This window comes from Macaca thibetana, chromosome X (genome assembly GCF_024542745.1).
Source record: "Macaca thibetana thibetana isolate TM-01 chromosome X, ASM2454274v1, whole genome shotgun sequence".
In the NCBI taxonomy this organism is placed as follows: Eukaryota; Metazoa; Chordata; class Mammalia; order Primates; family Cercopithecidae; genus Macaca; species Macaca thibetana.
Genome location: NC_065598.1, coordinates 124,707,103 through 124,720,466, shown reverse-complemented (window position 1 = coordinate 124,720,466; position 13,364 = coordinate 124,707,103). Strand labels below are relative to the sequence as shown.

At 39.5% G+C, this 13,364-nt stretch overlaps 1 long non-coding RNA gene across 1 annotated transcript in view; it reads left to right on the top strand.

Annotated features, from left to right (window-relative positions):
• Positions 1 to 4,050: 4,050 nt before the first annotated feature.
• Positions 4,051 to 13,364, top strand: part of LOC126946807 (uncharacterized) — a 343,776-nt gene continuing 334,462 nt past the window's right edge. Inside the window, exon 1 of the long non-coding RNA XR_007722759.1 lies at positions 4,051 to 4,199. This is a non-coding gene — a long non-coding RNA (uncharacterized LOC126946807). The remainder of the gene's footprint in view (positions 4,200 to 13,364) is intronic.

The following is a 13,364-nucleotide window of genomic DNA, read 5'->3' as shown; positions in this document are numbered from 1 at the left end:
AAGGCTGCAGTCCTATCTGCTTAGGGCTCCACCCTTATGACCTCATTTGACCTTAATTACCTGCTGAAGAGCCTATCTCCAGGTATAGTGATATTGGGGGTTAGGGCTTCAGCATATGAGTTTTTTGGAAGTTGGACACAATTCAGTCCATAGCAAGCACATATAGGGATTGTTAGATCCCTAGGAGCTATAGCAATAGGGAAAGCATCAGTGCAAACAGATGTGACCAGTGTTGTTAACGCAGTGTAAACAGAACATAGCAGGAGCATGGAGGGGCAGGGGTGAATAGGTGCCTCAAGAAATCAAAGAGGGCTTGACAGAGAAGGTGACATCTGAGGTATGAGAAGTAATTTGCCAGGCAGAAAACAGAAGAACTATATTTCAGGCAAAGGGAATAGCGTGTGCAAAGGCATAGAGCTGTGAAAGGGCAAGGCCTGCTTCATAAGCAATGAAAGGTTCTGTAGCACTGGAAGTGAGGGTGTATGGCGGAGGGGGAGGGGGATGCTGGAGATGCAAGCTGGGATTGTCACATGAAGGGCCCAAGCAGGACATGATGATGGTCTAAAAAGGGCAAGGACAGGGAGGCTGGAAAGTAAGGACAGGGTGCAGGGGACACTGGCAAGATCAAATTGACAGCATTTGATAAGTGCTTGAATATTGGAGTGATGAGGAGGGAGAAGTGGAGGGCAACTCCTGAGTTTCTAACTTAAGGGACTGGCACCATTTACTGGAGATACAGGAGGAGGAGTAGGTCTGGGGTGGGGGTGAGATATAATGAGTGTTAAGCATCTTTAGAATGTTCTGAGGTTGGGTACTAGCAGTGAAGTGAGGATGGAACAAACTCAATGTAGATTCACTAGCCCACGTGAGGAAACTATTTAATGTTTGAAAAGGGACTATCCCAAATAGTTAAAAGAACAGTGCTCATAACTCACACAGGGCTGGGAATAGTGCCTGCTCCCAAGCAGCTAAAATTAGTGTATTGGGTAGTGCTGCAGTCTGAATTTTTATGTACCCCCTGCCCCCCAAATTCATATGTTGAAATCCTAACCCCCAAGGTGACAGTGTTAGGAAGTGGGGCCTTTGGGAGGTTACTAGGTCACTAGGATGGAGCCCCAATGATGAGATTAATGCCCTTAGGAGACACAGGAGAGAGCTTGATTCCTTTCTCTCTCTCTCTCTCTCTCTCTCTCTCTCTCTGTCATTCTCTCTCTCTCTGTCCTCTGAAGGTACAACAAGAAGCAATAGCAATCTACAAACCAGAAAGTGGGCCCTCACCAAGAACTAGATGATGATGGTGCCCTGGCTTCAAACTTCCAGCTTCCAGAACTGTGAGAAATAAATTTCTGTTGTTTATAAGTTACCCAGTTTTGGTATTTTGTTATAGCAACCTGAGTGAACTAAGACAAGTAGAGTACACAGAAGGTTCTTGCTTCAGTATGGTGAAATAATTAGCCCTAAACTTAATACTGTTCTGGTCTCATTTAACAAAGCTTAACAGAAAGACCCAAAAGGATCAAACAATTTCCAACAAACTTAATTAAGTCCCGGAACAAAACTCAAGAATACTTACAGCAAGGTTTCCCAACCTCAGAATGATTGACATATTTGGGCTTCATAATTCTTATTGTGGGGGCTGTCCTGTGTATTGCGGGACGTTTACCCTCATACCTGGCCTTTACCTATTGGGTACCAACAGCACCCTCCAGTTGTAACAACAAAGAATGTCTTCAGACAAACAAAACTGCCTTTAGATGAGAACCACTGATAATAGAAATTAAGACATATAAACAAACAACAAAGTAGAATACACAATGTCTGGCATCCTGTAAAAAATTCCCTAGCATGGAAAGAGCAGGAAACTGTGACTAATAAGGAGGAGATAAATCAATTAATTGAAATCAAAGCAGAACTGACACAGATGTTAGAATTAGCAGACAAGGATAAAAAAGTTAATTACGACTGTATTCTGTGTGTTCAAAAAGTTAGGTGGAGACATGGAAGACTTTTTTTTTTTTTTTTTTTTTTTTTTTTTTTTTTGAGAAAGTGTCTTGCTCTGTTGCCCATGCTGGAGTACGGTGGCGCGATCTCGGCTCACTGCAAGCTCTGCCTCCCGGGTTCACGCCATTCTCCTGCCTCAGCCTCCCGAGTTACTGGGACTACAGGCGCCCGCCACCATGCCCGGCTAATTTTTTGTATTTTTTAGTAGAGGTGGGGTTTCACCGTGTTAGCCAGGATGGTCTTGATCTCCTGACCTCGTGATCCGCCCGTCTCGGCCTCCCAAAGTGCTGGGATTACAGGAATGAGCCACCATACCTGGCTGGAAGATATTTTTGAAAACAGCCAAATCAAGCTTATGGTAATGACAACCACAATATGTGAGGTAAAAATACATTGGATGGAATTAATAAAAGATTAGACATTGCAGAAGAAAACATTAGTGAACTTGAATACACAGAGATAGAAATGATTTGAAATGAAACACACATAGAAAAGAGAATTACAAAATGAATAGAGCATCAGTGAACAGTAGGAAAAATTCAGATGGCCTCATATACGTGTAATTGGAATCCCTGACGGAGAAAAAGAAAGAAAAGGGACCAGAAAAAAGTTTGAAGAAACAATGGCCAAAATTTTTTCAAATTTGATGAGAATTATAAACCCACAGATTCAAGGGACTCAACAAATGCCAAGTGCAAGAAACATGAAGAAAATTATGCTGAGACACCTTGTAATCAAATTGCTTGAAACCAGTGATAAGGAGAATATCTTAAAAGCAACCAGAGAAAAAAGACACATTATATACAGAGGGACAAATAAAAGATTTCTCATTGTGAACAATATAAGTGAGAAGACGATGAAGCAAAATCTTTACAACACTGAAAGAGAAAAGAAAACTGTTAACCAGGGATTCTGTATCAGGCAAAAATATCTTTCAAAAATGAAGGCCAAATAAAAACATTTCAGTTATATGAAAGCTCAAAGAATTTATCACTAGCAGACCCACGCTACAAGAAATGGAAGAAGAATAATAGATGAAAATATGAATCTACACAAAGGAAGGAAGAACACTGGAAATAATTAATTACACAGGTAAATAGGTAAGATGTTTTAAAAAGTATTTAAATATCTTTAATAGTGGGCTGCTTAAGCAAAAATAATAACAATGTAGTGTGAGGTTTATAACATATGTAAATGCAAAATGTATGACTACAATAGCACAGAGGTTGCAGGGAGAAATGGGCATATAATATTGTAAAGTTTTTTTTTTTCTATACTTTAAGTTCTAGGGTGCATGTGCACAACGTGCAGGTTTGTTATATATGTATACATGTGCCATGTTGGTGTGCTGCACCCATTAACTCATCATTTACATTAGGTATATCTCCTAATGCTATCCCTCCCCACACCCCACAATAGGACCTGGTGTGTGGTGATCCCCTTCCTGTGTCCAAGTGATCTCATTGTTCAGTTCCCACCTATGAGTGAGAACATGTGGTATTTGGCTTTCTGTTCTTGCGATAGTTTGCTGAGAATGATGGTTTCCAGCTGCATCCATGTCCCTACAAAGGACACGAACTCATCTTTTATTATGGCTGCGTAGTATTCCATGGTGTATATGTGAAACATTTTCTTAATCCAGTCTGTCACTGATGGACATTTGGGTTGATTCCAAGTCTTTGCTATTGTGAATAGTGCCGCAATAAACATATGTGTGCATGTGTATCTATAGCAGTATGATTTATAATCCTTTGGGTATATTCCCAGTAATGGGATGGCTGGGTCAAATGGTATTTCTAGTTCTAGATCCTTGAGGAATCGCCACACTGTTTTCCACAATGGTTGAACTAGTTTACACTCCCACCAACAGTGTGAAAATGTTCCTATTTCTCCACATCCTCTCCAACACCTGTTGTTTCCTGACTTTTTAATGATTGCCATTTTAACTGGTGTGAGATGGTATCTCATTGTGGTTTTGATTTACATTTCTCTGATGGCGAGTGATGATGAGCATTTGTTCATGTGTCTGTTGGCTGTATGAATGTCTTCTTTTGAGAAGTGTCTGTTCTTATCCTTTGCCCACTTTTTGATGGGATTGTTTGTTTTTTTCCTGTAAATTTGATTGAGTTCTTTATAGGTTCTGGATATTAGCTCTTTGTCAACTGGGTAGATTGCAAAAATTTTCTCCCATACTGTAGGTTGCCTGTTCGCTCTGATGGTAGTTTCTTTTGCTGTGCAGAAGCTCTTTAGTTTAATTAGATCCCATTTGTCAATTTTGGCTTTTGTTGCTGTTGCTTTTGGTGCTTTAGACATGAAGTCCTTGCCCATGCCTATGTCCTGAATGGTATTACCTAGGTTTTCTTCTAGGGTTTTGGTGGTTTCAGGTCTAACATTTAAGTCTCTAATTCATCTTGAATTAATTTTCATATAAGGAGTAAGGAAAGGATCCAGTTTCAGCTTTCTACTTCTGGCTAGCCAATTTTCCCAGCACCATTTATTAAACAGGGAATCCTTTCCGCATTTCTTGTTTTTGTCAGGTTTGTCAAAGATCAGATGGCTGTAGACGTGTGGTATGATTTCTGAGGGCTCTGTTCTGTTCCATTGGTCTATATCTCTGTTTTGGTACCAGTACCATGCTGTTTTGGTTACTGTAGCCTTGTAGTATAGTTTGAAGTCAGGTAGCATGATGCCTCCAGCTTTGTTCTTTTGACTTAGGATTGTCTTGGCAATGTGGGGTCTTTTTTGGTTCCACATGAACTTTAAAGCAGTTTTTTCCAATTCTGTGAAGAAACTCATTGGTAGCTTAATGGGGATGGCATTGAATCTATAAATTACCTTGGGCAGTATGGCCATTTTCACGATATTGATTCTTCCTATCCATGAGCATGGTATGTTCTTCCATTTGTTTGTGTCCTCTTTTATTTCACTGAGCAGTGGTTTGTAGTTCTCCTTGAAGAGGTCCTTTACATCCCTTGTGAGTTGGATTCCTAGGTATTTTATTCTCTTTGAAGCTATTGTGAATGGGAGTTCATTCATGATTTGGCTCTCTGTTTGTCTGTTACTGGTGTATAAGAATGCTTGTGATTTTTGCACCTTGATTTTGCATCCTGAGACTTTGCTGAAGTTGCTTATCAGCTTAAGGAGATTTTGGACTGAGACAATGGGGTTTTCTAAATATACAATCATGTCCTCTGCAAACAGGGACAGTTTGACTTCTTCTTTTCCTAACTGAATACCTTTATTTCTTTCTCATGCCTGATTGCCCTAGCCAGAACTTCCAACACTATGTTGAATAGAAGTGGGGAGAGAGGGCATCCCTATCTTGTGCCAGTTTTCAAAGGGAATGCTTCCAGTTTTTGCCCATTCAGTATGATATTGGCTGTGGGTTTGTCGTAAATAGCTCTTATTACTTTGAGATATGTTCCATCAATACTGAATTTATTGAGTTTTTAGCATGAAGGGCTGTTGAATTTGGTTAAAGGTCTTTTCTGCATCTATTGAGATAATCATGTGGTTTTTGCCTTTGGTTCTGTTTATATGCTGGATTACGTTTATTGATTTGCATATGTTGAACCAGCCTTGCATCCCAGGGATGAAGCCCACTTGATCATGGTGGATAAGCTTTTTGATGTGCTGCTGAATTCAGTTTGCCAGTATTTTACTGACGATTTTTGCATCGATGTTCATCAGGGATATTGGTATAAAATTCTCTTTTTTTGTTGTATCTCTGTCAGGCTTTCGTATCAAGATGATATTGGCCTCATAAAATGAGTTAGGGAGGATTCCCTCTTTTTCTATGGATTGGAATATTTTCAGAAGGAATGGTACCAAGTCCTCCTTGTACTTCTGGTAGAATTCGGCTGTGAATCCATCTGGTACTGGACTTTTTTTGGTTGGTAGGCTATTAATTATTGCCTCAATTTCAGAGGCTGCTATTGGTCTATTCAGGGATTCAACTTCTTCCTGGTTTAGTCTTGGGAAAGTGTAAGTGTCCAGGAAATTATCCATTTCTTCTAGATTTTCTAGTTTATTTGCATAGGGGTGTTTATAGTATTCGCTGATGCTGGTTTGTATTTCTGTGGGGTCAGTGGTGATATCGCCTTTATCATTTTTTATTGCATCTATTTGATTCTTCTCTCTTTTCTTCTTTTTTAGTCTTGCTAGCAGTCTATCAATTTTGTTGATCTTTTCAAAAAACCAGCTCCTGGATTCATTGATTTTTTGGAGGTTTTTTTGTGTCTCTATCTCCTTCAGTTCTGCTCTGATCTTAGTTACTTCTTGCCTTCTGCTAGCTTTCGAATGTGTTTGCTCTTGCTTCTCTAGTTCTTTTAATTGTGATGTTAGGGTGTCAATTTTAGATCTTTCCTGCTTTCTCTTGTGGGCATTTAGTGCTATAAATTTCCCTCTACACGCTGCTTTAAATGTGTCCCAGAGATTCTGGTATGTTGTATCTTTGTTCTCATGGTTTCAAAGAACATCTTTATTTCTGCCTTCATTTTGTTATGTACCTAGTAGTCATTCAGGAGCAGGTTGTTCAGTTTCCATGTATTTGAGTGGTTTTGATTAAGTTTCTTAGTCCTGAGTTCTAGTTTGATTGCACTGTGGTCTGAGAGACAGTTTGTTATCATTTCTGTTCTTTTACATTTGCTGAGGAGTGCTTTACTTCCAACTGTGTGGTCAATTTTGGAATAAGTGCAACATGGTGCTAAGAAGAATGTATATTCTGTTGAATTGGGGTGGAGAATTCTATAGATGCCTATTAGGTCCACTTGGTGCAGAGTTGAGTTCAATTCCTGGATATCCTTGTTAACTTTCTGTCTCGTTGATCTGTCTAATGTTGACAGTGAGGTGTTAAAGTTTCCCATTATTATTGTGTGGGAGTCTAAGTCTCTTTGTATGTCTCTAAGGACTTGCTTTATGAATCTGGGTGCTCCTGTATTGGCTGCATATATATTTAGGATAGTTAGCTCTTCCTGATGAATTGATCCCTTTACCATTATGTAATGGCCTTCTTTGTCTCTTTTGATCTTTGATGGTTTAAAATCTGTTTTATCAGAGACTAGGATTGCAACCCCTGCTTTTTTTTGTTTTCCATTTGCTTGGTAGATCTTCCTCCATCCCTTTATTTTGAGCCTATGTGTGTCTCTGCACATGAGATGGGTCTCCTGAATACAGCAAACTGATGGGTCTTGACTCTTTATCCAATTTGCCAGTCTGTGTCTTTTAATTGGACCATTTAGTCCATTTACATTTAAGGTTAATATTGTTATGTGTGAACTTTATCCTGTCATGATATTAGCTGGTTATTTTGCTCACTAGTTGATGCAGTTTCTTCCTAGCATCGATGGACTTTACATTTTGACATGTTTTTGCAATGGCTGGTACCTGTTGTTCCTTTCCATATTTAGTGCTTCCTTCAGGATCTCTTGTAGGGCAGGCCTGATGGTGACAAAATCTCTAAGCATTTGCTTGTCTGTAAAGGATTTTATTTCTCCTTCACTTATGAAACTTAGTTTGGCTGGATATGAAATTCTGGGTTGAAAATTCTTTTCTTTAAGAATGTTGAATATTGGCCCCCACTCTCTTCTGGCTTGGAGAGTTTCTCCCGAGAGATCTGCTGTTAGTCTGATGTGCTTCCCTTTGTGTGTAACTTGACCTTTTCTCTGGCTGCCCTTAACATTTTTTCCTTCATTTCAACTTTGGTGAATCTGACAATTATGTGTCTTGGAGTTGCTCTTTTCGAGGAGTATCTTTGTGTCGTTCTCTGTATTTCCTGAATTTGGATGTTGGCCTGCCTTACTAGGTTGGGGAAGTTCTCCTGGATGATATCCTGCAGAGTGTTTTCCAACTTGATTCCATTTTCCCCATCACTTTCAGGCACACCAATCAGACGTAGATTTGGTCTTTTCACATAATACCATATTTCTTGGTGGCTTTGTTCATTACTTTTTACTCTTTTTTTCTCTACACTTCTCTTCTCGCTTCATTTCATTCATTTGATCTTCAATCGCTGATACTCTTTCTTCCAGTTGATCGAGTCAGTTACTGAAGCTTGTGCATTTGTCACGTAGTTCTTGTGTTATGGTTTTCATCTCTATCAGCTCTTTTAAGGTCTTCTCTGCATTGATTATTCCAGTTATCCGTTCATCCATTCTTTTTTCAATGTTTTTAGTTTCTTTGCACTGGTTACGTAGTTCCTCCTTTAGCTCTGAGAAGTTTGATCGACTGAAGCCTTCTTCTCTTGACTCGTCAAAGTCATTCTCCATCCAGCTTTGTTCCATTGCTGGCGATGAGCTGCGTTCCTCTGGAGGGTGAGATGTGCTCTGATTTTTTGAATTTCCAGCTTTTCTGCCCTGCTTTTTCCCCATCTTTGTAGTTTTATCTGCCTTTGGTCTTTGATGATGGTGATGTACTAATGGGGTTTTGGTGTGGGTGTCCTTTCTGTTTGTTAGTTTTCCTTCTAACAGTCAGGACCCTCAGCTGTAGGTCTGTTGGAGTTTGCTTGAGGTCCACTCCAGACCGTGTTTGCCTGGGTATCAGCAGTGGAGGCTGCAGAAGATAGAATATTGCTGAACAGCGAGTGTTGCTGTCTGATTCTTGCTCTGGAAGCTTTGTCTCAGGGGTGTACCCCGCCGTGTGAGGTGTGAGGTGTTGGTCTCCACCTAGTGGGGGTTGTCTCCCAGTTAGGCTACTCAGGAGTCAGGGACCCACTTGAGCAGGCAGTCTGTCCATTCTCAGATCTCAACCTCCGTGCTGGGAGATCCACTGCTCTCTTCAAAGCTGTCAGACGGGGCATTTACCTCTGCCAAGGTTTCTGCTGCTTTTTGTTTAGCTATGCTCCATCCTCAGAGGAGGAGTCTACAGAGGCAGGCCGGCCTCCTTGAGCTGTGGTGGGCTCCACCCAATTCAAGCTTCCCAGCAGCTTTGTTCACCTACTTAAGCCTCAGCAATGGTGGGTGCCCCTCCCCCAGCCTCGCTGCCACCTTGCAGTTAGATCTCAGGCTGCTGTGCTAGCAATGAGGGAGGCTCCATCGGCGTGGGACCCTCTGGGCCAGGTGTGGGATATAATGTCCTGGTGTGTCGTTTGCTAAGACCCTTGGTAAAGCGCAGTATTAGGGTGGGAGTTACCCGATTTTCCAGGAGTTGTGTGACTCAATTTACTTTGGCTAGGAAAAGGAATTCTCTTCCCTCTTGCGCTTCCCAGGTGAGGCGATGCCTCGCCCTGCTTCAGCTCTCGCTGGTCAGGCTGCACTCACAGACCAACGCCAACTGTCTGACACGCCCCAGTGAGATGAACCCAGTACCTCAGTTGAAAATGCAGAAATCACCCGTCTTCTGTGTCGCTCATGCTGGGAGTTGGAGGCTGGAGCTGTTCCTATTCGGCCATCTTGGGTGCGCCCCCCAATATTGTAAATTTTTTATAGTATATGTGATGTGGTACATATCACTTGAAGGTAGACTGTGTAAGTTAAAGATGTTTATAACAAATCTAAAAGTAATCACTAAAATAACAGCACAAAAAGTTATCGCTAATAAGCCAATAAATGAGATAAAATGGTATCACAAAAACATACAGTTAATCCCCAAGCCAAAAAAAAATGTAACAAGGAATAGATGGGACAAATAGAAAACAAATAACAAAACAATAGATTTAAACCTAAGTGTATCAATAATTAAGTGAAATGTAAATGGCTCAAATACTGAAATAAAGGATTGATATTACCAGATTGGATATAAAAGCAACAGCCAATTATATACTGCCTATAAGAAAAACATTTTAACTCCAAAGTTAGAAATAGATTAAAAGTATGGAAAAAAGATATACTATGCTAACACTAATCAAAAGAAATCTGAAATGTCCATATTAATATGAGATAAAGTAGATTTCAAAGCAAAAAGATTTTCCAGAGGCAAAGAAGTTCATTTCATACTGATGAAAGGGTCAATTCATCAAGGGGACATAACATTTCTAAATGTTTATGTACCCAATAACAGAGCTTCAAATACCTGAAGTAAAAACTGACAGTACTGGATCTAGAACTAGATGTACCATATGACCCAGCCATCCCATTACTGGGTATATACCCAAAGGATTATAAGTTATGCTGCTATAAAGACACATGCACACGTATGTTTATTGCAGCACTATTCACAATAGCAAAGACTTGGAATCAACCCAAATGTCCATCAGTGACAGATTGGATTAAGAAAATGTGGCACATATACACCATGGAATACTATGCAGCCATAAAAAAGGATGAGTTTGTGTCCTTTGTAGGGACATGGATGCAGCTGGAAACCATCATTCTTAGCAAACTATCACAAGAACAGAAAACCAAACACCGAATGTTCTCACTCATAGGTGGGAACTGAACAATGAGATCACTTGGACTCAGGAAGGGGAACATCACACACCAGGGCCTATCATGGGGAGGGGGGAGGGGGGAGGGATTGCATTGGGAGTTATACCTGATGTAAATGACGAGTTGATGGGTGCAGCACACCAACATGGCACAAGTATACATATGTAACAAACCTGCACGTTATGCACATGTACCCTACAACTTAAAGTATAATAATAATAAATAAATAAATAAATAAAAATTACAGTACTTCAAGTAGAAATAGAAAAATCCACAATTGTAAATTGCAGATTTCAAGACTCATCTTTCAATAATTGATAGAATAAGCAAAGAGAAGATCAGTAAGAATATAGAAGATATGAATAACACTATCAACCAACTTGACCTAATTGATACTTATAGAGCACTCCACCCAACAAAAGCAGAATGTACTTTCTTTCCAAAAGCATACAGCACATGTACCAAGATAGACCATATTCTGGGTCATAAAACAAGTTTCAATAAATTTAAAGGAATTCAAGTTATGTAAAGTATATACAAAGTATATTCTATGACTATAATGAATTTAAATTAGAAACCAATAACAGAAAGATCTCTGGAAAATGCCTAGATATCTGGAAACTAAATAACACACTTCTAAATAATCCATAAGTCAAAGAAGAAGTCAAAAAGAAAATTAGAATGTATTTTTAAACAAATGAAAATGAAAACACAAGATAATAGAACTCATAGGATGCCACTAAATGCCTATATTAGAAAGCAATAATACTCTTGAATTATTTAGGGTTCTCCAGAGAAACAGAACCAATAGGATAGATAGATAGATAGATAGATAGATAGATAGATATAGAGATATAGAGATAGATAGATATGGAGATATATAAAAAGATATTTATTACGAGGGATTGGCTTACATGATTATGGAGGCTAAGAACTCCCAAGATCTGCTGTCTGTAAGCTGGAGTCCCAGGAAAGCCAGCCAGGTAGCTCCAGTCCAAACCCAAAGGCCTGAGAATGAGGGAGCCAATGGCGTAAGTTCCAGTTCGAGGGCCCAAGAACCAGGACTGCTGATGTCTGAGAGCAAGTGAAAAAGAATATTCCAGCTCAAGCAGAGAGAGCACATTTGCTCTTCCTCTACCCTTTTGTTCTATTCAGGCCCTTAAAAGATTGGATAATGCCCACTTGTGTTGGTGAGGGCAATCTTCTTTACTCTAGCTATAGATTCAAATGTTAATCTCTTCTGGAAACATCCTCACGACACACCCAGAAATAATGTTTACCAGCTATCTGGGCACCCCTTAACCCAGTCAAGTTGACACATAAAATTAACATCACAGTTCCTAAATCAGTTATCATAGTTTTCAGAACCAAAAAAGATCCCGCATTGCCAAGACAATCCTAAGCAAAAAGAACAAAGCTGGAGGCATCATGCTACCTGACTTCAAACCATACTACAAGGCTACAATAACCAAAACAGCATGATACTGGTGCCAAAACAGAGATATAGATCGATGGAACATAACAGAGCCCTCAGAAATAACACCACACATCTACAACCATCTGATCTTTGACAAACCTGACAAAAACAAGAAATGAGGGAAGGATTCCTTATTTAATAAATGGTGTTGGGAAAACTGGCTAGCCATATGTAGAAAGCTGAAACTGGATCTCTTCCTTACACCTTATACAAAAATTAATTCAAGATGGATTAAAGACTTAAATGTTAGACCTAAAACCATGAAAACCCTAGAAGAAAACCTAGGCAATACCATTCGGGACATAAGCATGGGCAAGGACTTCATGACTAAAACACCAAAAGCAATGGCAACAAAAGCCAAAATAGACAAATGGGATCTAATTAAACTAAAGAGCGTCTGCACAGCAAAACAAACCGCCCTCAGAGTGAACAGGCAACCTACAGTATGGGAGAAAATTTTTGCAATCTACTCATCTGACACAAGGCTAATATCCAGAACCTATAAAGAACTCAATCAAACTTACAAGAAAAAAACAACCCCATCAAAAAGTGGGCAAAGGATATGAACAGACACTTCTCAAAAGAAGACATTCATACAGCCAACAGACACATGAAAAAATGGTAATCATCACTCGTCATCAGAGAAATGTAAATCAAAACCACAATGAGATACCATCTCACACCAGTTACAATGGTGATCATTAAAAAGTCAGGAAACAACAGGTGCTGGAGAGGATGTGGAGAAATAGGAACATTTTTACACTGTTGGTGGGAGTGTAAACTAGTTCAACCATTGTGGAAAACAGTGTGGCGATTCCTCAAGGATCTAAAACTAGAAATACCATTTGACCCAGTGATCCCATTACTGGGTAAATACCCAAAGGATTATAAATCATGCTGCTATAAAGACACATGCACATGTATGTTTATTGTGGCACTATTCACAATAGCAAAGACTTGGAACCAACCCAAATGTCCATCAATGATATACTGGATTAAGAAAATGTGGCGCATATACAGCATGGAATACTATGCAGCCATGAAAAAGGATAGTTGATGTCCTTTGTAGGGACATGGATGAAGCTGGAAACCATCATTCTGAGCAAACTATCACAAGGACAGAAAACCAAACACCACATATTCTTATTCATAAATGGGAGTTGAAAAATGAAAACACTTGTACACAGAGTGGGGAACATCACACACTGGGGCCTGTCGTGGGGTTGGGGGAGCAGAGAGGGATAGCATTAGGAGGAATACCTAATGTAAATGATGAGTTAATGAGTGCAGCACACCAACATGGCACATGTATACATATGTAACAAACCTGCACGTTGTGCACATGTACCCTAGAACTTAAACCTAGTTATTATACTTATAACCCTAGTATAATAAAATAAAAGAAACTAGAAAGAGATAAATAAATTAAACCCAAAGTAGAAGAAAGAAAATAATAAAAATCAGAGCAGAAATTTAAAGAAATAGAAAAGAAACAAACAATCGAGAAAACAAATTAAGCCAAA